The 21581-nt window shown below is 41.8% G+C and overlaps 1 protein-coding gene across 1 annotated transcript in view; it reads right to left on the bottom strand.

Annotated features, from left to right (window-relative positions):
- The window catches only part of LOC116758811 (PR domain zinc finger protein 2-like), a 71737-nt gene extending 66844 nt beyond the window's left edge, over nucleotides 1–4893 (bottom strand). Inside the window, exon 1 of the mRNA XM_032642078.1 lies at nucleotides 4853–4893. The gene's annotated coding sequence lies outside the window, so the exon portion shown is untranslated. The remainder of the gene's footprint in view (nucleotides 1–4852) is intronic.
- Nucleotides 4894–21581: the final 16688 nt, after the last annotated feature.

Below are 21581 nucleotides of genomic sequence, written 5' to 3'. Positions count from 1 at the left end.
AATGAGGCCTCTCAGAATTACGGCAAAGTCCCTAAAATAAGACTCACGGAATGGGAAACATTTAGAATCTCATTTTTATACTGATACTCCAATTTATGCCTAATTTACACTGCCTTAATAAGGTCTTACGAAATGTGCAGAATTCATACTGATATATAAGGGTTTGGTGAATCTCACAATTCTCTTCAAATATTGATGGCATCATTTAAATTACTTGAAAATGCCACAGAATTTTCCCACCAGAGTTTAATGAAGTCTTAGTGGAACTACTTATATGCACATGTAAAGTTTCGCCAATTTCCAGACAGGCTGCCCACCATAATCAAACTAACAGTTGCGCTTAGCTTTCCATATTTCAGGCAAACTGCGCCAAGAAGTAATTTAGCTCTTCCAAAGCAAAGCCTATCATATGATTTATTGCAAGAGCTACAAAATACGCTTTTCACCAAAATGGCTGGCAAATATATAAGTATTCAGTGAAACCTCCTTTATTGTATGCTCCAAAGGACTAATAAATGAAAACAGAGTAGATGACGTGAACCAAGACCCTAAGAATAAACATTATATAGTACTGAGAAAAATATTATAAGTATAATTCACTCCAAATGAACCAGATTTATTACATACAATAACTCTAATACATGCTTCAGGGAAGTCAGGGTGGGGAATGAAAGGCATTCTCTTTAAGAAAGAATATTTAAATGACACATGCATTCATCCCAGTGCATGAATGTGATTCTGTACATTCAGATACTCTGTAATTCAGAAAACCAGCCCATTACCAAATGTGGTCCAAGAGCACGTCTCTTCTTTTCTGCTTTATTTATCTGTTAAGTGCTAAATTACTCATTATTATTATTATTACTATTACTACTGATTAAAGATTACTTATTCCTCGATAAAATTTCAATCTATACTGTTCTTTTAAATAATTCAAATAAAGATTTGACAACTTACACTTTTTTTCCCCAGGGGAAGTTGCATGTTTGCCATAAAAATCAATAACCTATCTCTAAATTATAAAGTAATAGTTAGTAAGCACTTCAAAAGTAAACTTTATTTCTTCAGGACAAATTTATCACTTTCAGTGCATAACCCTGAACCGGTGGTTTAAAAAAAAAAAGATTTTAGAAAAACTAGACTTTTATCATCAGTTTTTAAGGGGTTGCTTCACTAAGTCTCATTTTCTAGGAAAGACCATTGTTTCCGTGTTATTCAGTATAACAGACCACAAGCTTAAATTATTCACCAGGTATCAACTCTATGCAAATTTATTTAAAATTCCTAATAATTTAACCTACACACTGGGAACGCTGATCCTATGTCATGAAAACTCCTCCGTAGTTTCCAGGTTACCTCACATCGCTTTACCTCTTGCCACGAAAGGGACGCCAAAGCAAAATTTCTGAAAGTGACCATTCAACAAAGTCATAAAACCAAACTCAGGAAAGAACTTCCACAGTAGGTCCATTCCCTGGCTTCAGTGGGGACCTGAGGTTAACCATGCGTTGAACAGTATATTCTTCCAGTTCTGTGACTACAGAGATTCCATAAACCGCTTCAGTGATTCAACCACCCAGTCTGATGGACTTTCCTTTAATGCAGTGGCTGCGAAATGGGGAGATTTTGCCCCCCCCCAAGGGACGGACATCTGGTAATGCCTGGAGACTCTGTGGACTGTCACACCTGGTGGAGGTGCCACTGGCATCTGGGGGGTAGAGGTTAGGGATGCTGCCAAACATCCTACAAGGTACAGGTCAGCCCACACAAATTACCCAACCCCAAAGTCAACCATGTTGAGGCCAAGAAACCCTGCTTTAGTGGAGCCTAAGTACTGCCTTCAGATGATTTTATCGGCTCTAACTATAAACAACTAACTTCAAAAGTAAAGAGCCAGAACAGGACCCCAGACCTCTCACCAAGTGCCGGGAGGAGTGAGAGCATAACTGAGGAGCTCCAGGCAAACGGCACAGCCCCAGACACACGTCAGCAGTATCAGTAGTAGTCTCTGTCAGGTAACATCCCCATCATTTGGAAACTCCCTGGATCTACACGTTGCCACGCAAGCTTGACAATTTTCCCCCACTGTCCACCTACTCCCTTTTCAGTCCCCACTGTGGAGTTTTCTAGTGCAGCCCACAGGCTTTTTTTCTGCTGGTGGGATTAAAAATAGCATGAAAATCAAGTCAGAAGACATGAAAATAGTAAATAACCTAAGGTGCTTTCCATCCCGGAAAGTCGATGATGTAACAGGACTTAAAAGGTTTGTAAATCAGATCTGGAACTTGAAAAGAGATGGGCAGCATAAAGCAACAGCCCCATGAATAAATAAACATCTAACGTAAAATAATCAAAAGAATATTCGTGCAGACATATGTATGTAATTGCACAGACCCGACTGAAGGAGGACAATAAAAGGGAGCTGAGGGCTTCCCTGGTGGCACAGTGGTTGAGAGTCCACCTGCCGATGCAGGGGACACAGGTTCGTGCCCCAGTCCAGGAAGATCCCACATGCCGCGGAGCGGCTGGGCCCGTGAGCCATGGCCGCTGAGCCTGCGCGTCCAGAGCCTGTGCTCCGCAACGGGAGAGGCCACAACAGTGAGAGGCCCGCGTACCGCAGAAAAAAAAACGGGAGCTGAAATGGAGTGCTATTTCTTAAAACTGCATTGGCAGGAAGAATGAGTGTTTAGAGGCTAAAAAACAGAATTTACATTCTCACGTATCTTAAAAGATGACAGAACTTTAAAATTCACAATAGAAAAACCTTTTAAACAAATCTTAACGAAAAGAAAATCTCAGGCTAATAGAAACCTTACTGATCAATACAGAATTGATAAATAAATTATGGCCAGTGCATATATGACATGGCCATTAAAAATCATATTGAATAAGATTTAGTGGCTTGGATATATGCTCACAATATCGTAAGGGAAGACAAACAGTATATATGGTATCAATACTGTAGAAAATGTAAATATATAGAAGTGAATAAATATATACAAGGAAAGAAATACTCATGCACACCAAGAGAGACAGGGAGGAGAATGAGGTCTGCCAAAATGTTCACAGTGGTTATCTGAGGAGTGGGAAGGGAATGGCTGATTTCTATTCCTTCTTTGTACTTTTCTCCATTCTCAAATTGTCCTACAGTGAGAATCTTTTGTTACGTTTTGTACTTACAAAACGAATATCAATACATTATTACAAATTTATACCGAATTGTTTCAGGAACTGGCCACAAAATGAGAAAAAACAAATGTGAATATGCCAACTTTTCAATGAAAGAAACCACCTTCAGAATCAACAAAAGCGAACCTCTATTGAGCGTTATGATTACATGCCTGGCACTTTTCTAACCACTACAAATGTATTAACTTATTTAAACCAAACCAAAAAAGATGTGTAAAAAGAGCCCTGGAACACCAGAACCTGTGAACAAATGTTAGTCCTGCTGTGAATTTCCATCTCAGTTTCCATCGCTTGAAATGAGTTGTTGGATGATCTTTAAAGGTCCTCTCAAGGCTACACTGAGATTCTACATGTAAAAGAATGTGGGCAAATGAGTGTAAGTTAGCTTCTGGAGAATGAAGGGGCAGCTGCATGCCATCTCAAAAGCAAGACCCTACTAAAAAGGAACATACCATATGTCTCTCAGTTCCTCCTCCTTAATATTTGTACAGCACATTTCATAACATGTTAAAAAAAAAATCAACCAACGTTTAAAGGCCTACATTTCCCCAATACTTGCACACAACTGATCAAATGGAGATGAAGTCTGGCATCTTAAGAGAATCACTGAAAGGTTCCATTTGTTAAACACTGTGGTTGCTTTTCTGTAGTAAACAAAAACTTTAAGTAACACTTTAATCGCCTTCTGGGTAGTACCATTTTAGTGTCTGATTAGAGGGATTTAAAGACTTAACTGGGATTCACCAAAGGGCGTTCCACCTCTGAAATAGAACCAAAACCCCAATGCATCGCTGAACGGAAGATGAGGGGCCAGCATGCGTGTCCTCTCTGGGGAAATTACAGCTGCGTAGTTGAGGGAATGTGGGCTTCCCGGGTCGATGTGGGGTTATTCCCGGTCCAGTGGTTCACGTGTGGGTCGGGAGCAACCACGAAGGTGTGGGAAAGACGCTGACCTGTTTGGTCTACTTCGTGTCTCACTTGCCACCATGAAAAAAACAGGTTCGTGGGTATCTTTGGTAACAAAACGAGTAAGAGAGAACTGCATGTCTGTTAAAAACAAAAACACCGGTGGGTCTATGATGGGATTACCGAGGGAGAACACTCCCAGGCTTAAACCACACTTTGTGGATTGAGGAAACACAAAGACGCGAGACACAAAACAAATTCAGAACGCAAGTGTGAGAGACACGTTCGGCTGCAACACAAAAAAGAGAAGCAAGACGACTTGAAATTGGAACGGCCCTGGGACGCGCGGGCGCCCGGGGTCCCGCTGGGGTCGCAGCCGCCCGCCCGGCGCCGCCGCCCCGCAGCCCACACGCGTCCTCCCCGCGGGGCGCGCGGCAAACCAACAGCGACAAAGCGGACCCTACTACTTCCCGGCGCCGGGCCCCAAGGCCGGGCCGAGGTGCTCGTCGCGGGACGGACTGACCCCGGACCGCCACCGGGCTGCCGGCGGGCCGCGCCTCGTTCCGGGGCTCCCGCGGGCGCGGGACACAGGAACCTCGCAACCTCGGAAGGGGCGCGCCCGCCGGCCCGCCCGGCCCTGCACGCCCGGGTCCCCGGCGTGTCGCCCCTGCCGCCTCGCTCCTCGCGGGCAGGAACGAGAGTCCCGGCGCCGAGCCCGCCGCCGTCCCGGAAGCCACCCGCCCCGGCCGCCTCTTACCTGCGCCCGCCGCGCCCCACGCCTCAGAGCGCCGAGAGCCGCCGCCCGAGCCGCCGCCGCCCCTCCGCCGGCCCAGGAGCCCGCGGCCGCGCCTCCGCCATCTTGGCTCCGGTCGGAAGTGACGTCGGTTGGCGCCGGCCGCACGGCCTCCGGGACCCGCGGTGCCCGCGCGGTAGCCTAGGGCCGCGACCCCCGGCTGAGCAGACCCCGACGCGCCGCTGCCGGAGGTCCCAGACCCGGGCTGCACACACCCCGAGGGCCCGGACCCGGGCCGCCCTGGTTCAGAGGCGTGTTCTCCCCGGGGCCCCGACCTCTGTTCTCGCGGGCTCGACGACCTGGGCCGCACGCGCCGCGACGCGCTCCATCCTCACGGGGACCCCGCGGACCCCAGCGGTCAGCGCCGGGGCTCGCCGCCACCAGTCTTTCCGCGCCAAAGGCTTGGGATTCTGCGCGATCGAAAGTTACTGCAAGAACCCACAGCCTTTAATAAAAGGCGGAGGGTGAAGGAAAATGGGTTCATCGCTATGTCCCTGTCAAATGAGTAAACACAGACCCCATTTTTCCCTGTTCCCTAAAGGACCAGGCTAGCCTCCCCCAAAAAAGACCCAGCTCCAAGAGGGTGGATGCAGCTGGGTTTATTTGCGCATTCATTACAAACAAGTGTTTCTTGCCTGCCCGCCATGTGTCTAGCACTGTGCTACGTGCTGGGGCTACAGCACAGAACATGACATTGGCCTTGTCCTTGTGGAACTTGGGATTTACAAACGAGGAAGCCAACAGCCTGGGTGACAACGAATGACTGCTCTCAGGGAGATGAACGGGGTTGAGTTGGAGATGTCTGTTTCGACATCCAAGGAGCGATGTGTATCAGACATCTAGCAGGCAGTCGGCAAGGAGTCTGAAGTTGGGGGGAGAAGTGCAGGCTGGAGATGAGATAGAAAGTTGGGGGTCTATCGCGTATGGATGGTATTTAAAGCCATGAGCACTTCAAGATAAAGCCTTGAGAATGAAAGCAGGAAGAATCTAAATGAAATGGGTGACATTAGACTCCGTGGAAAAGCCCCACCCTAAGGAGACATACTAAAGCGCAGTTACTCTTTGGAAACTTTTGAAGGAGCACACAAATCCGTTTATGTAACTAGGGTTTAATTTTAAGAAAACATGATGAGTCAACACGTATTATCATCTTATTGTGGAGGGATGATGCTAACGACCTAGTCAGGTATACTGAACAAATGAAGATAATCTCATCAGATAAATTTTTATCAAGGTCTTAAAAAGTGACAGGGTCAGCGCAGAGCCTAAGAAAAAAATAAAATCAGACCTCAAGCGTTTACTTATTTCTTCCACTGATATTCAAGGGAAAGAGACCCTAGATTTAAGAGATACTTGCATGCATGTCACTAGAAGTGTGTACTCTGCTGTGGATCAGAGCAGACATCAGACTCTTCCATCCCTTACCTAAATCAGTGCCTCCCAACGTGATCCCTGCATCGAAATTACTTGGAGTATCTGAAAAAAAAAAAAAAAAGAGAATGTGAGGGAGACTCGACCGTTCCATCCACAGTCAAAACACCAATGTACAAATCAAAAACCTTTTTTAAAAAGCTATATGCCATGTGGCATTCAATAGAATGCAAAGGAAAATAAAGGAACATTAAGCTAGAAGTGACACAGTGAACCAGAACACGTACAAGATAGCATCATGCCAAGAGATGGTTGACAGAGTAGTCAGTGGTTGTCCTCCCTGTCATTAATCTAAAATGACTGGGTGTTTTAGTTTTCTGTAGATCTTGCAGCAAATTACCGCAAACTGGGTGGCTTAAAACACCAGAAATATTGGGTTGGCCAAAAGAATCGTTCGGGTTTTTCCATAGCATCTTACGTAAAAACCCAAATGAATTTTTTGGCCAACTCAATATATTCTCTCACAGTTCTAGAGGTCAAAAGTCAGAAATCAGTGTCACTGGGCCAAAAATCAAGGCATCAGCAGGACCACACTCCCTCTGGAGGCTCTAGGGGAGAATCTTTACTTGCCTCATCCAGCTGCTAGTTGGTGCCAGTGTCCCTAGGCTTGTGGCTGCATCAGTCTTCAAGGCCAGCATCTTTAACTCTCTGCTCCATCTTCACATCACCTTCTCCTCTGTGTGTGGTTGGATTTCCCTCTACCCTCCTCTTCTAGAGAAACATGTAATTGCATTTGGGACCCACCCAGGTAATCCAAGATCATCCCCTCATCTCAAGATCCTTCACTTAATCACATCTGCAAAAACCTCTTTCCATAGGGGATTAGGACATGAACATATCTTTAGGGACCATTATTTAGCCTGCTACACTGAGTATATCTTCAGCACTCCTAAATTCCCCCCTTCATCAGCCATCGTTTATTTTTCATCTGCATATGTTTCTTGAACATTTTATATTTTTCAACTTGTGCCACTGCTCAGGATAAATAATTATATATATTTTGTCGACTTAATCCAAAAAAGATACGGACTATTGATAATACAATGTGATTTCATGAGTGTTTATTATCTGATATGCTAAATATTACTCTTTTGTCTCTTTGAAAAGGTGAAAGATATTGCTAAAGGATGAGGGAAGGATTTTGAGACATTTCATCACATCTCATGGGCCATTTCTGTATTAGGGGTATGGAAATATAAAATGCACTCTTTGTCTGGAGCTACAACGGGAATGAAACTCCACTTTACACAGATACATCTAGCACAGATCCCGGCCAGTTTTGTACCTTGGCATGACGTACCATTACAGAGGACAGTCATCACCATTCGTCATCCCGGTACCCAGAAGAGTGTCTGGCATGTAACAAACGCTACATAGATATTTTTAGTGGGAAAAAAGTCTTCTCCCTCCCTCTTCTGATGTGGCTGGATTTGAGCAAGTATGTGTTGACCAAAGACTATGTGATAAGCGCTATCCTCATTGACAGATGAGGAAATGGAGGCCAGGAAAGCTTAGTTAGTAACAGAACCAGGTTTTGAACCTAGACAGTTTAGCTCCCTGGTTAGCTGGGGGCTTAACAAGTAAACTCTACTCCCCACGCCACAACCTCCAACAAGAAAAAGCTTGAGAACTGCTACAGGCAACTCTGCTACTACATGCTCTCAACTAGTTACTCCTCAACCAAGATAACTGGGGTAGGAATTGGGAAGGATTGTTTTTTAATATCTGCATAAAGAGACCATTCTAAATACACTCCCTGGACTATCAAGCAAGAACATCAGGGGGAAAGGGATTAAGTGTCTAAGAGCAACTGCATCAGATGAACTCATATCTTGTTCAAATAATACATCACTTACTTTTAAAAAATACTGAGCCCCCTTTCCTCCTGAATGCAAGTTGTTTTGAACGAGATCCAGAGTCTCTTCTTCCAGTGTCTCCACCTCACCCTCGCCACTCACCATCCCTCTGCCAAGTCCTTTACCCAAGCAAGGAATGACATCTGAGCAAGCACACCAGCAACCGGAAGATTCGAAATTTGGATTCTGGGTTCAGATTAAAGATGAATGAATGAAGTTCAAAGATAGAAACTCTGGGGACTAAAGATACAGCTTATTGCATGATGGACTCTTTTGGCTGCACAGTTTCAGTGCAAAAACTGCAGCCTCCAAATGTGTAGACGAATCTTAGCAGTGGTGAGCTTTAAAGGTAAGAAGGGGAAAGGAGGGAACCTTTATTGAGTGCCAGTCTGCGCGGGTGCTTTCTACTACATTCTCACTTAAGGCTCATGACAATGACAACAGTGGCTGCTGTTTTATAGGTGAAGACGCTGAAGCGCAGACTGTGGGGGACACAGCTGGTGGAGAGGCAGGGTTCAAGGACTCGTCCAGGGTCAAAGTCCACCATCTGTCTATTGGCCATGCTGCTTCCCAGGCATCAAGGTGCTCTTAGCACTACACTCTCTAGGCACTAGGGAGAACACAGAAGGACAAAAACGCCACCCTGCATCCCAAGAACTTAGGGTCTAGTGGAGCAGCCTGGACTTGCTCACAAAAGCACAGCAGGGCTCAGTGTAAGACTAGAATGGCGTCCTTATGCTCCCCATGTGTTCCGTGAGGGTTTGCGCCCCACACCTTTTTTTTTTTTTCAATATTACTTCAAGGCAACCTACTGAATGGGAGAAAATACATCTGATAAGGAGTAAATATATAAAGAACTCATATAACTCAATAGCAAAAAAAAAAAAAAACCTTATTAAAAAATGGGCAGGGCTTCCCTGGTGGCGTAGTGGTTATGAGTCCGCCTGCCGATGCAGGGGACGCGGGTTCGTGCCCCGCTCCGGGAAGATCCCACATGCCGCGGAGCGGCTGCACCCGTGAGCCATGGCCGCTGAGCATGCGCGTCCGGAGCCTGTTCTCCGCAACGGGAGAGGCCACAACAGTGAGAGGCCTGCATACCGCAAAAGAAAAAAAAAAAAAAATGGGCAGAGGATCTGAATAGACATTTTTCTAAAGACATACAGATGGCCAACAGGCACACGAAAAGATGCTCAACATCATTAATCATAAGGTAAGTGCAAATCAAAACCACAATGAGACATCACCTCAACCTGTTAGAATGGCTACTATCAAAAAGACAAGAAATAGGGTCTTCCCTGGTGGCGCAGTGGTGAGAGTCCGCCTGCCGATGCAGGGGACACGGGTTCGTGCCCCGGTCTGGGAAGATCCCACATGCCGCGGAGCGGCTGCGCCCGTGAGCCATGGCCGCTGAGCCTGCGCAATCTGGAGCCTGTGCTCCGCAACGGGAGAGGCCACAACAGTGACAGGCCCCGCGTTCCGCAAAAAAAAAGAAAAAGACAAGAAATAACAAATATTGGCAAAGATGTGGAGGAAGGGAACTCTTGTGCACTGTTGGTGGGAATGTAAATTGGTGCAGCCACTACGGAGAACCACATGGAGATTTCTAAGAAAAATTAAAAATAGAACTACCATATGATCCAGCATTCCACTTCTGGATATTTATCTGAGAAAATGAAAACACTAACTCAAAAAGATATATTCCACCCCATGGTTCTTGCAGCATTATTTACAATAGCCAAGATAAGAAAGCAAACCCAAGTGCCCATCAGTAGATGAATGGATACAGAAGATGCACTGTGTATATATATATGTACATACATATACATCTACATTGTGTGTGTGTATATATATATATATTTATATATAGCACACAATGGAATACTCCTCAGCCATAAAAAAGAATGAAATCTTGCCATTTATGACAGCACGGATGGGCCTTGATGGCATTCAGTTCAGTGAAGTAAGTCAGAGAGAGAAAGACAAATACCGTATGATCTCATTTATATGTGGAATCTAAAAAAGAAAACAACAACAACAAATAAAACATGCTCATAGATACAGAGAACAGAGGTGAGGGGTGGGTAAAATGGCTGAAGGGAGTCAAAGGTACAAACTCCCAGTTATAAAATAAGTCATGGGGATGGAATGTCCGGCACGGCAACTATAGTTATAATCCCGTAGTGCATATTTGAAAGGTGCTAAGAGAGTAGATCTTAAAAGTTCTCATCACAAGAAAAACTTTCTGTAACTATGTATGGTGACGGATGTTAACTAGCCTTACTGTAGTGGTCATTTCGTAATACATGCTCATATCAAATCATCTTTTTAGAAGGGAGGGATGTTGGGGAGGGGTGGACAAAAGTGAATGAGTAGTATTTTGTACAGTAGTGGTTTGTCTAGTATCCTTTGCTGGATTGGAACAGCAACAAATAAAGAATCATGTAGAAAGAAGGAAAAGAAGAGAAAGAACCAACTCCAAGATGCTAACATTTCTAACCAATTCGAATTCATGACCCCTAAAATAACTGTAATCCATACTCTAAAAATAATTCAGAGCACTGTATCAAGATTTTTCATCACACCTCTTATACCACATATTAGAACTAAACACATTAATAAATCTGCTAAAAAGTTTTGGAATTTCCCACACAGATGTCCCTAAGTAGCAGCATTCACTCCTATTTCAGAACCACGAGTGTAACAAGCTCAGAGGCCAGTGTAGTTTTGTTCTAGAGAATACAAAGGGAAGTTTATTAAAGGCTTCATCTTCCTTGAAGGCAGAATTAATTCACTGATACACCACCATGAGAGCATGAATAAACATGTAGTTGGCAACAAAGACATAAAGTGAAATATTTTTCAGCAGGAAATAGTAAGCAGCATGAAGAGGAATAGAAGATAAATCAGGTAGAGAAATATGCAGACAGCACTGAGGTGGTAAAGCCTCAGCCTGCATTTGTTTCCCAAGATTGGAAGCTCCTGTGTGTCTCTTCCCAGGACATCTATGGACAGGACCGCCCGTCGTACCTACTCAGACAGAGCTCATTCATCATCGACATGAGTCCCCGCTTCTCACCACCGACACCTGTGTTCTGGAAACGCTTTGCTCCCTGTTTTTCTTCACCTTGATTTTCATCTAGAATTCACTCATCACCCCTTCTCTCCTCAGCATTTTGGTGAAATCTTCCCTTAGGACTTATATTAGATTCCTAGGGCTGCGTCAACAAAGTACCACAAACTGGATGGTTTAAGACAACAGAAATTTATTCTCTCATAATTCTGGAGGCTAGAAATCTGAAATCAAAGTGTTAGCAGAGTTGGTTCCTCCAGGAGTCTCTAAGGGAGAATCTGTCCCATGCCCCTCTCCTAGATTCTGGTGGTTGCCTTGGCATTCCTTGGCTTGAGGACACATCCTTCCCAATCTTTCATCTTCACATGGTCATTTTCCCTCTGTCTTTCTGTGTCTTCGTGTGGCCTTCTAGTGAGAATTCTATTCATTGGATTTAAGACCCACCCTAGTCCAATATGACCTCTTCTTAACTAATTACATCTGCAAAGACAATAGTTCCAAATAAGGTCACGTTCTGAGGTTCTGGGTGGACATGAATTTTGGGGGGACACTGTTCAACCCAGTACAGGAGTCGAGCCCACAACGATGGCTTCATCTTTATATGAATCCCTGCGTAATAGCCATCAGCAATTAATCAAATACTCTCTCCCATTGTGGTGGGACTGCATATATATTTTTTAAGTCCCAAACATATTCTACACCCCTTAGAGTGAAAACAGGGTTGTACATGCCTGCATTATCCTAACAGTGGTAGACAACTGCAGATTCATAAACACCTGTGCACTGTTTTGTAATTTAAATGTGACCCGTGTAATAGAAACATATTAGCCATATTAGCAAGAACTTATCAGCAAGAACATATTAGTAAGAACTCTGGACCTGCGCTATGAATTCGCTTCTCTTCCAGTTTAATTGGACTGTTTGCCTCCTCCACACCTCCCAAACATTTAAACTTCGTTGTCATCACCAGATTCTTTGGCTAACAATAGAAATAATGATACCTTTCCAAAGCTTCCCAAACAGGTTCAGAAGGCATGGCATTCCTTTGTCGCAGAGATCACCATTTAATATAAGGCAGCCTTACACATGTCACAGCCGAGACAGCACCTGCCAATACCTGCCAGGGCTGAGACACCTGAGCCTCTACTCAAAACCTACCCATTGTCCAAGTTATGATTAACTTTAACTAATTGTGAAGCAGTGGTTTTGCCCCAAATGGATGCTTCACAATGTCTGGAGACAAATTGGGTTGTCGTAGGCGGACAGGAGATGCTAGTGGCCTCTAGTGGTAGAGGCCAGATAGGCTGCTAAACATTCTACCATACACAGGACAGCCCCTTCCATGACAAAGAACCATTTTGGCCCAAAATGTTGAGAAACCCTACTGTAGATTATTCTGCATTTTCCAGTCTCACCATTAGACATGTGTCTGCTCAACTGGAATATGGAGCAGGAACTCATTAAGGAAACGGAGTATTTCTCAACTTGTTCTTCCTTACCTCCCCCATCCCAGAAGCCTTTTTAGACATTCTTTTCCTAATGACCCTCCCTTACCATGAAATTTTAATGTCATAGATACACTGCATATCTGTTTGTGTACTCTATGTATAACTGTTGTTTTTACACCCTGGTGAAATAGTATGGCTGTAGTTACTTAAGAGCAAACAAATATTTTAGCAGGGAATAAATTAATCTTTTATGTAAGATTATAAACAGCTTTTTAAAAAAATTGTGGTAAAACATACATAACAAAATTTACCCTCTAAACCATTTTTAAGTGTATAGTTCAGTGGTGTTAAATACATTCACATTGTTGTACAACCATCACCCCCATCCATCTCCAGAATTCTTTTCATCTCATGAAACTAAAACTCTGATTAAAATATAACTCCCCACTCCTCCCCCAAACCCAGCCCCTGGCAACCCCCATTCTACTTTCTGTTTCTATGAATTTGGCTACTCTAGGGACCTCATATAAGTGGGATCACACAGTATTTGTCTTTTTGTGACTGGCTTCTTTCACTTAGCATAATGTCCTCAAGGTTCACCCACATTGTAGCAAGTGAGAGAATTTCCTTCCTTTTTAAGGCCAAATAATATTCCAGTGTATGTTTAGGCCACATTTTGTTTATCCATTCATCTGTCAATAAATGCTTGTGTTGCTTCTACCTTTTAGTGGAATGTTGCTATGAACATAGGTGTACAAATATCTCTCTAAGATCCTGCTTTTGATTCTTTTAGGTGTATACCCAGAAGTGTGATTGCTGAATCATTTGGTAATTCTATTTTTAATTTTTTGAGAAACTGCCATACTGTTTTCCATAGTGGCTGTACCATTTTACATTCCCGTCAATAGTGCAGAAGGGTTCCAGTTTCTCCACACCCTCCTCAATACATTATTTTCTGTCTCTTTGTTAGTAGCCATCCTAATGGATGGGAGGTGGTATCTCATTGCGGTTTTGATTTGGATTTCCTTAATGACTGTTGATGTTGAGCATCCTTTCATGTGCTTATTGGCCATTTATATATCTATTCAAGTTCGTTGCTCATTTTTCAATCATGGTTGTTTTTTGTTGTTGAATTGTAAGAGTTTTTTAATACATTCTAGATATAAACCCCTTATCAGATATATGATTTGCAAATATTTTTTCCTATTCTCGGGTTGCCTTTTGAGAATGTGGATTGTGTCCTTTGATGCACAAAAGTTTTTAATTTTGATGTACTGCAATTTATCTATTTTTGCTTTTGTCGCCTGTGCTTTTGGTGTCATATCCAAGAAATCTTTGCCAAATTCAGTGTCGTGGAGCTTTCCCCCTAAGTTTTCTTCTATAGTTTTAGCTCTTATGTTTAGGTCTTTGTTCCACTTTCAGTTAATTTTTATATATGATGTAAGTTAAAGATTCAATTTCATTCTTTTGCATGTGTTTATCCAGTTTTCCCAGTAAAGAATATTCTTTTGTTTGTTGAAAAGATTATCTTTTTGCTATTGAATGATCTTGGCACCCTTGCTGAAAATCATTTGACTTTATATGCAAGGGTTTATTTCTGGGCTTATAAATGGTTTTTAAATATAAATTTAGCTCAGATATTTCTTCTAAAAATATTTGTTGCAGCCTTTGAAAATTTTTTGGTGTTTTGTTTTTAGAATTTTTTTTCTTTTTCTTTTTTTTTTTGCGGTACGCGGGCCTCTCACTGTTGTGGCCTCTCCCGTTGCGGAGCACAGGCCCCGGACGCGCAGGCTCAGCGGCCATGGCTCTCGGGCCCAGCCGCTCCGCGGCACGTGGGATCCTCCCGGACCAGGGCACGAACCCGTGTCCCCTGCATCGGCAGGCGGACTCTCAACCACTGCGCCACCAGGGAAGCCCTGTTTTTAGAATTTATGCTAAGAATATTTAAATGTTTGTGGCTTAGATTTTTGTGTCCCCCAAGAAACTAATTTTTGCCCCTGTTGAGAATGCATGAACTCTAATCAACATCATTCTGATTGAGGGAGAAAAAATTGATTAGTACAAAGGTTGAATCTTGAGCAAAATAGTGTTGTTGTATCCATAATATATCATTCCCCCAATTATTTTTAATAATGAATGTTGTTCCTGCCAAATGTCTTTCTATTATAAGATCAGGACTACACTTAGCAGAGCCAAAGAGGCACCTTGCCCAAAATCAACTAGAACCCTCTAACAACAAGAAAAAACTGAACATTCGATTCTTCACACTGTGGTTACTTGAGCTAAACATATCGACAAACTCAGACTCCATTTGGACTAAAGAGGGACCTTGACTCTTTCTAGACGTATTTCATGGTGCAGTGCATAAAGATGGCAATATGGAAAGTTTAATATTAACAATACCTGAGAACAAATATCAAAAAAAATTACTAGCAAGACTGAAGCCTCTTAATATCCTTTAATGCCAGTCAGGGTTATATCTACTTGCAGAGAGAGAGCCCAATGCATAAGAAACCCACATGCCCTGGGCAATGTTTCTGGAACGTTTTCTTCTTCTGATATGATTAAAGGTAGCAATAATCATACGTATGAATTGCTTCTTATTTACCCAGGTGGCATCACAAATTACAATACCCCAACCACTTTTTATAGCTGACTGTGATGTCATATTATGACTACAGTTACAACGGAGCAAACATATATTTTAGCAGGGAGTAAACCAATCTTTTATGTAGGATTATAAATGGTGCTTCAATGTAAAACTGGCTCCTGTGTTTCTTTTTAAAATGTTTGTTTCAGACTTTGGAAACTATTTTAGTGTTTTGTTTTTGTTTTTAAGAATTTGTGGTTAAGAATTTTTTAAGAGTGTGTATGACCTTAATTACGGTGCCTAATATCTCTGGGCCTGATTTTTACATCTGTAAAATTAAAGAGCTAGACCAAACCCCTAAGAACCCTTCTAGTTCTAAAATCTATTATTCTGATTGTGTTTATATAAATTACTACAGGAAAGTTTCATAAGTGAAAGTTTCATAATTGACAAGAGAAGGTATTTGGGGTTAAAAATAAAGTAACTGGGGTATCCCTCACTTTATGAGAAAAACTCTAAAAATTCATTTTATAAACATTTGTTTTTTTAATTTTTGGCATTTTTCAACAATAACAACTATTTCAGTAAAAAATAATATGCAATTCTCCTTTTATTACAAGTGACATATGGGTGGAAATGCAAAACAAAGAAAGCCATAATGTTATATAACTTAAGACTTCATGTTGTAGCCTTTTTAAATGTCGCTATGGAACTTGGACATTTGCAGTCAAATAGGGACATTCAGTAACAAAAAACCAAACTCAATACTTTATAACATATATAGGAATATGTAAAAAAAATTATTATATAAACATACAAATATATGTAATATAAAATTTTTAATATAAAATGGGCAAATATATTTATATAACATAGAATGTATAATATATTATGTATATATAAAAGTTACTATTTTGAATCAGAGAAAAAATGACTATCAGTTGTAATCTTTTTTTACAATAATCACGTTTATTATTTTTTATTGAGCTTAATTGACATGTAAATTTGTACTAGTTTTAGATGTACAGCATAACATATCTTGTTTAATTTAAAAAATTTATTATATATTCTCTCCTTGAATTGGAAGATTACAGAATAATAGAACAAAAGTTGACTTGAAAATAGCAAGAAAGATTTTTCTCTAAGTCTGTAATGTATATTTTAACAAGTAGTTACAATTCTAAAAGCAGAAGTGTAATTATAAGAATGGTATGTACAAGACTAATAAATATTGTAATGGTGTTTTAATCCTTTCTGGCTTCGCTGTTTTTTCTGGTAAGATGTCTGAGCAAAACATATAAAGGAAAAATCACTAATGTATTCATTTGTTTATTCTACTCCACCTCATTCTTAGAATAGTATGGGTGGCTGACATACATGCATACATAAAAATATGTAAAGAAAAAAAGGGGAAGAAAAAAAACCAAGAGGTTAGTACAACAAATGTTTCTGTACAAGTACCTCAACAACCTCCCTGTGGCCCAAACATACTGAGTGTCCTATGCCTGATTCTTATAACATCGCCAAGCTGGGGCATAACAGCAAAGTGTAGATGAGAGAAAGCAATTCTGCAAAGGGCTAAGATTAAAATAACATATATATATATATATATATAATATATCTGTGTGTGTAGTCCAGATGAAGGTCTGAAGGCAGTCTGCTGAAGAATTCCTTCTTGCTCATGGAGGCATATCTTTTTGTCTATTTCATGCCTTCAGCTGATTGGATGAGGCCCACCCACATTATGGAGGGCAATCTGTTTTACTCAAATTTTACTGATTTAAATGTTAATGTCATCTAAAACCACCCTCCAAATTGATACGTACAATTAATCATCACACAGATATAGTAATAATGTAAAATGGCATCTGATCATGCCTAATATAATGGAAATCAACACTGGTATATTTTATTACCAAATACATTTTATTTGTATTATTTTATAATAATATTAGATAACAAGTACAGTCAGAATTCTTTTTGTTTTTTTCTGTCAGTGATTTCTGTATTGGAGGCCATGATTGCAGATAAACTTGGTTTTCACAGATCTACAATATTTTCCTTAAGCGTATCACTAAATACTCGCTGCTGAATCTTTTGCACTTGGTTGCACTTTGTTCTTTTTCTGTGCGTGTGAATTTCTAAGGAAGATTATTCCTATGGAAGGAAAAAAATGTATTAAATCAAGAAAAGACAAGCTTCATCATGTTCACAGCTCTTTTAGCATTTCACATGTTAGCTGCAAATTACATGTGGGATTCAGACAAGTCTTGATGTGAGGTCTGGGAGAATTTGTTACTGCTTCATACTATACATTATTTATTTTTAATATAACCATCTTTAAAGAAAATGATCAACCAGTAGAAAGAAATGTATTTCCCCTAAAGCACTTCCAAATTCCTAGAGGAAAATTCATTTTTTTTCCCTCATGCATGCACACACACACAGCATTTATTAGGAAAAATATTATATGAGATTACCTCTAACAGCAAAAATAAGAAAACAGATAAATAGAGCATTAAGTGTAAAATTATTTTTTCTCTTAAACAACCGTTTTCCCTGGAAATTCTATAAGAGCAGAACCTGATGTACTTTACCCTCAAATTTTTCCTTTCACTTTGCCTTCTTTACCCGTTTTCACCCCACTGTTCACATTTAGATTAATTGAGCCAGAATTGTGACAAAGTTGCTAACTATATCACTAAGTTGACTAGGTGTGGAGGTGAGGTTTAGTTAGTCCAGATTCATCCATTCACTCAGAGTAGATTTAGTGAGAGCAAGACAGACCCTGGTCCTGTCCCCATGGGATTGGGATTCACAGTCTGTCCTGTCTGAAAGAGGGTCACTAACTAACCTTGCAGCTTCATTCCCTCTGACTCACCTCGGCCCCCCAACCCCCAGACTGGTTTTCTTCCCAACTCCTCTCCCAGGAAACCCTTCTCCCGTGTGTCCACGTGTTCACATCCTATTGAGTCTTCACCTGCCTCTTTGTGAGCCATTCCCTGGTCCTTTCTCATCCCACGGTGGAGAGAAATCCCGCCCCTCCCACACCCATCTCTAAACTCTCTGTACTTCCTAGGCCTCATGGTCTTCTTTTATCGCATTTAGACCTTTCTCCCTCGTAATCCTCATTAGTTGCATACACGTCATATCTCTCCCACTAGACTATTGATTATCTCAGGACAGGGTCCAAGGCTAGGTTTATACCTGCCCCAACACCTGTCACAGTGTCCTGCATACAATAGATGCTGCTGATGGGATGAATAAATTACCCTCATTTAGTCTGATTTGAAAAGTGAATTTGGGTGTAAACACCTGTTTTAAATCCTTAAATTAGATATTTAATGATCTAATTAACCATATCTCAATCACATATGGAAGTCTGGATCCATAACCTTGAGCTGAAAGGGTGCGGAACAAGCTTTTCTGGTCCCTGATCCCTGCCTTCTCCGGACCCAACTGACCTTCACGAAGGCAGTAATGAAGAGGTTGTCAGCCCCAATGATTGTCTTCCTTGTGTGCAGAAATCTAGCCCTCTCAACCCCTCCCTCACATCTCAAACTGTCCCCTCCTCTGAGGCTCTGTGGCTGGCTCCATGCTCTCCCACCAATCTGCTCCCACCTCCCTGTCCAGCCTTAGCTCCCCCCACACCCAGACATAGTGCGTGAGAATTCGCACGTTTCCTCAAGCCGCTCACGTTCTTGCATTACTACTTTGACACTACTGCTTTTCAGAATGTCCTTCCCTCGCTCACTGCTTTGTAGTGTCTCCAGCCAAGACAAGATGCAACTTACTGCCTTCCTCTTCTCCTTCTTCTCCCTCCTTTTCCTCTTCTTCCTTCCCTTCCCCTCCTTCCCCTTCTTCTTCTTTTTGAAAAATAACTTTATTTATTTATTTATTTTTGGCTGTGTTGAGTCTTTGTTGCTGCGCGCGGGCTTTCTCTAGTTGCGGTGAGCAGGCGCTACTCTTCATTGCGGTGTGCAGGCTTCTCATTGCAGTGGCTTTTCTTGTTGCAGAACATGGGCTCTAGGCATGTGGGCTTCAGTAGTTGTGGCACACGGGCTCAGTAGTTGTGGCTCACAGGCTCTAGAGCACAGGCTCAGTAGTTGTGGCACACAGGCTTAGTTGCTCCACAGCATGTGGGATCTTCCCGGACCAGGGCTCAAACCCATGTCCCCTGGCAGGTGGATTCTAAACCACTGCACCACCAGGGAAGTCTCTTCTTCTTCTTCTTCTTCTTCTCCTCTTCTTCTTCTTCTTCTTTCTTCTTCTTTCTTCTTCTTCTTCTTCTTCTTCTTCTTCTTCTTCTTCTTCTTCTTCTTCTTCTTCTTCTTCTTCTTCTTCTTCTTCTTCTTCTTCTTCTTCTTCTTTCTTCTTCTTCTTCTTCTTCTTCTTCTTCTTCTTCTTCTTCTTCTTCTTCTTCTTCTTCTTCTTCTTTCTTCTTCTTCTTCTTCTTCTTTCTTCTTCTTCTTCTTCTTCTTCTTCTTCTTCTTTCTTCTTCTTCTTCTTCTTCTTCTTCTTCTTCCTTCTTCTTTTCTTCTTCTTCTTCTTCTTCTTCTTCTTCTTTCTTCTTCTTCTTCTTCTTTCTTCTTCTTTCTTCTTCTTCTTCTTCTTCTTCTTCTTCTTCTTTCTTCTTCTTCTTCTTCTTCTTCTTCTTCTTCTTCTTCTTCTCCCTCTCCTCCTCCTTCTTCTTCCTCTTCTCCTTCTCCTTCTTCTTTTTCTTCTTCTTCTCCTTCTCCTTCTGCTTCTACTTCTCCTCCTTCTTCTTCTTCCTGCCTTCTTATTGCTTTTCCTGACCTCCAGGTGGAAGCTTTCTTTGGGTCCCCTGGAATGTGTATCTCTTTTAAACTACCCTCATGTTAGCATGCTTCCTCCAGTTACTTGGTATATGTCAGTCTGTCCCCAGGAGGCCATTAGATGCAGGAGGGTAGGGACTGTGACTTACTCACCTCTGTAAAATTGAGAGTTGACTCTGCTACTTGGGGCTGTTTTGGACTCTGCACTTAGCTAGTCCTGAGTTTGACTCCTACCTCTACCACTTACTAGCTGGATGACCTTGGACAGCTGCAAAACTTTTCTAGGCCTCAGTGAATAACAATAATAATACCAAAGGTATAATAATAATAAAAAACTTACCTCAGCGGCGGGGATGGGGGTCATCATAAAGATAAAGAGAATGTACATGAAGCATTTCTCATGGCATCTGTCACATAGTAGCAAGGTGCTCATTAAACTGAGATACCATTTCTATCTCCTCTGTATCTGTCACTGTGCCTTACCTGTAGCAGGTACTGAAGCATGTTTGTAGAATGAATAAATGCAAGATGAGATGATGAGTTTAGTGTATTGTGAAAACGACATCTTTGAATATGAACCTGAAGAACGTCCCTCACTCTGGAGCAGAGCAAGAAACCAGAGGAGGATGAAGCTGACGTGGATCTCACCAAGGTAATAAAAATAGGTGAAAGTGCTTATTTTAATTCTCTCAGCATTTCAGAGAGAAAACTATTTTAAGGTGAAATTCTTTTTTAAAAAATTTTAAGAATCAAAATCTAATTGCTCATTTATTCTCCTTCATACAATTACTTTCTTTTCCATTTAGAAACCAGGCAGGATAATCTCAGGCAACATTGGCAATTTCTGAATACTGGTTCAAACAGAACAGAAAGTGTGGTTTTGTTTTTCCAAGGATCAAGTTACATCCAAGACTTCTCATTACAGAAGCTGGTACAGCCCGAGATGGGAGGGGTAGGCCATGGGCACTTCTAGCAAACCTCTGGGAAGGATGCAGGAAAAAGAGGCTGATGCCGTCCCTGGCAGAGAAACTGACTTTGGCAGAAACTCTTTTCTTAATTAGAGGAAATTGAGGTGAATCCTATCCCCAATTTGGCACTAACGTTGAGAAGAAAGCAGTCACAGTAACATGGATGTAGGGTAGAAAGGTGGTCAGTTTGCAGAGAAATCCGTGTCACATGATGGTCCTGCGACCTAGAGATGGAGGCGCTGGTTGGGAAGCCAGACTCTGTGCCTGTAACCTTAGAAAGGTCTAGAAAGCAAGTTGTCCCCACCTTTCACCTTTCACCATGGAACCAGGGACTCTGAGCTTACAGCCCAATGATTTAACTTTGAAACCACAGACCCAGAGAGAAACACCGAATAGATTACCACGTGCCACTTAAAATTCATTCCTAGTGTCTTGATTCTCGTTTCTTGTCTGCATTAGGCATTAAATTCCATGATGATCATTGTAGGAAACCTTAAAAATAAGTCAGGATTTTCAGGATCTACGGCACTGTTT

The sequence above is a fragment of the Phocoena sinus genome, chromosome 1 (genome assembly GCF_008692025.1).
Source record: "Phocoena sinus isolate mPhoSin1 chromosome 1, mPhoSin1.pri, whole genome shotgun sequence".
Lineage (NCBI taxonomy): Eukaryota > Metazoa > Chordata > Mammalia > Artiodactyla > Phocoenidae > Phocoena > Phocoena sinus.
This window is presented reverse-complemented; position numbering and strand designations above follow the sequence as displayed.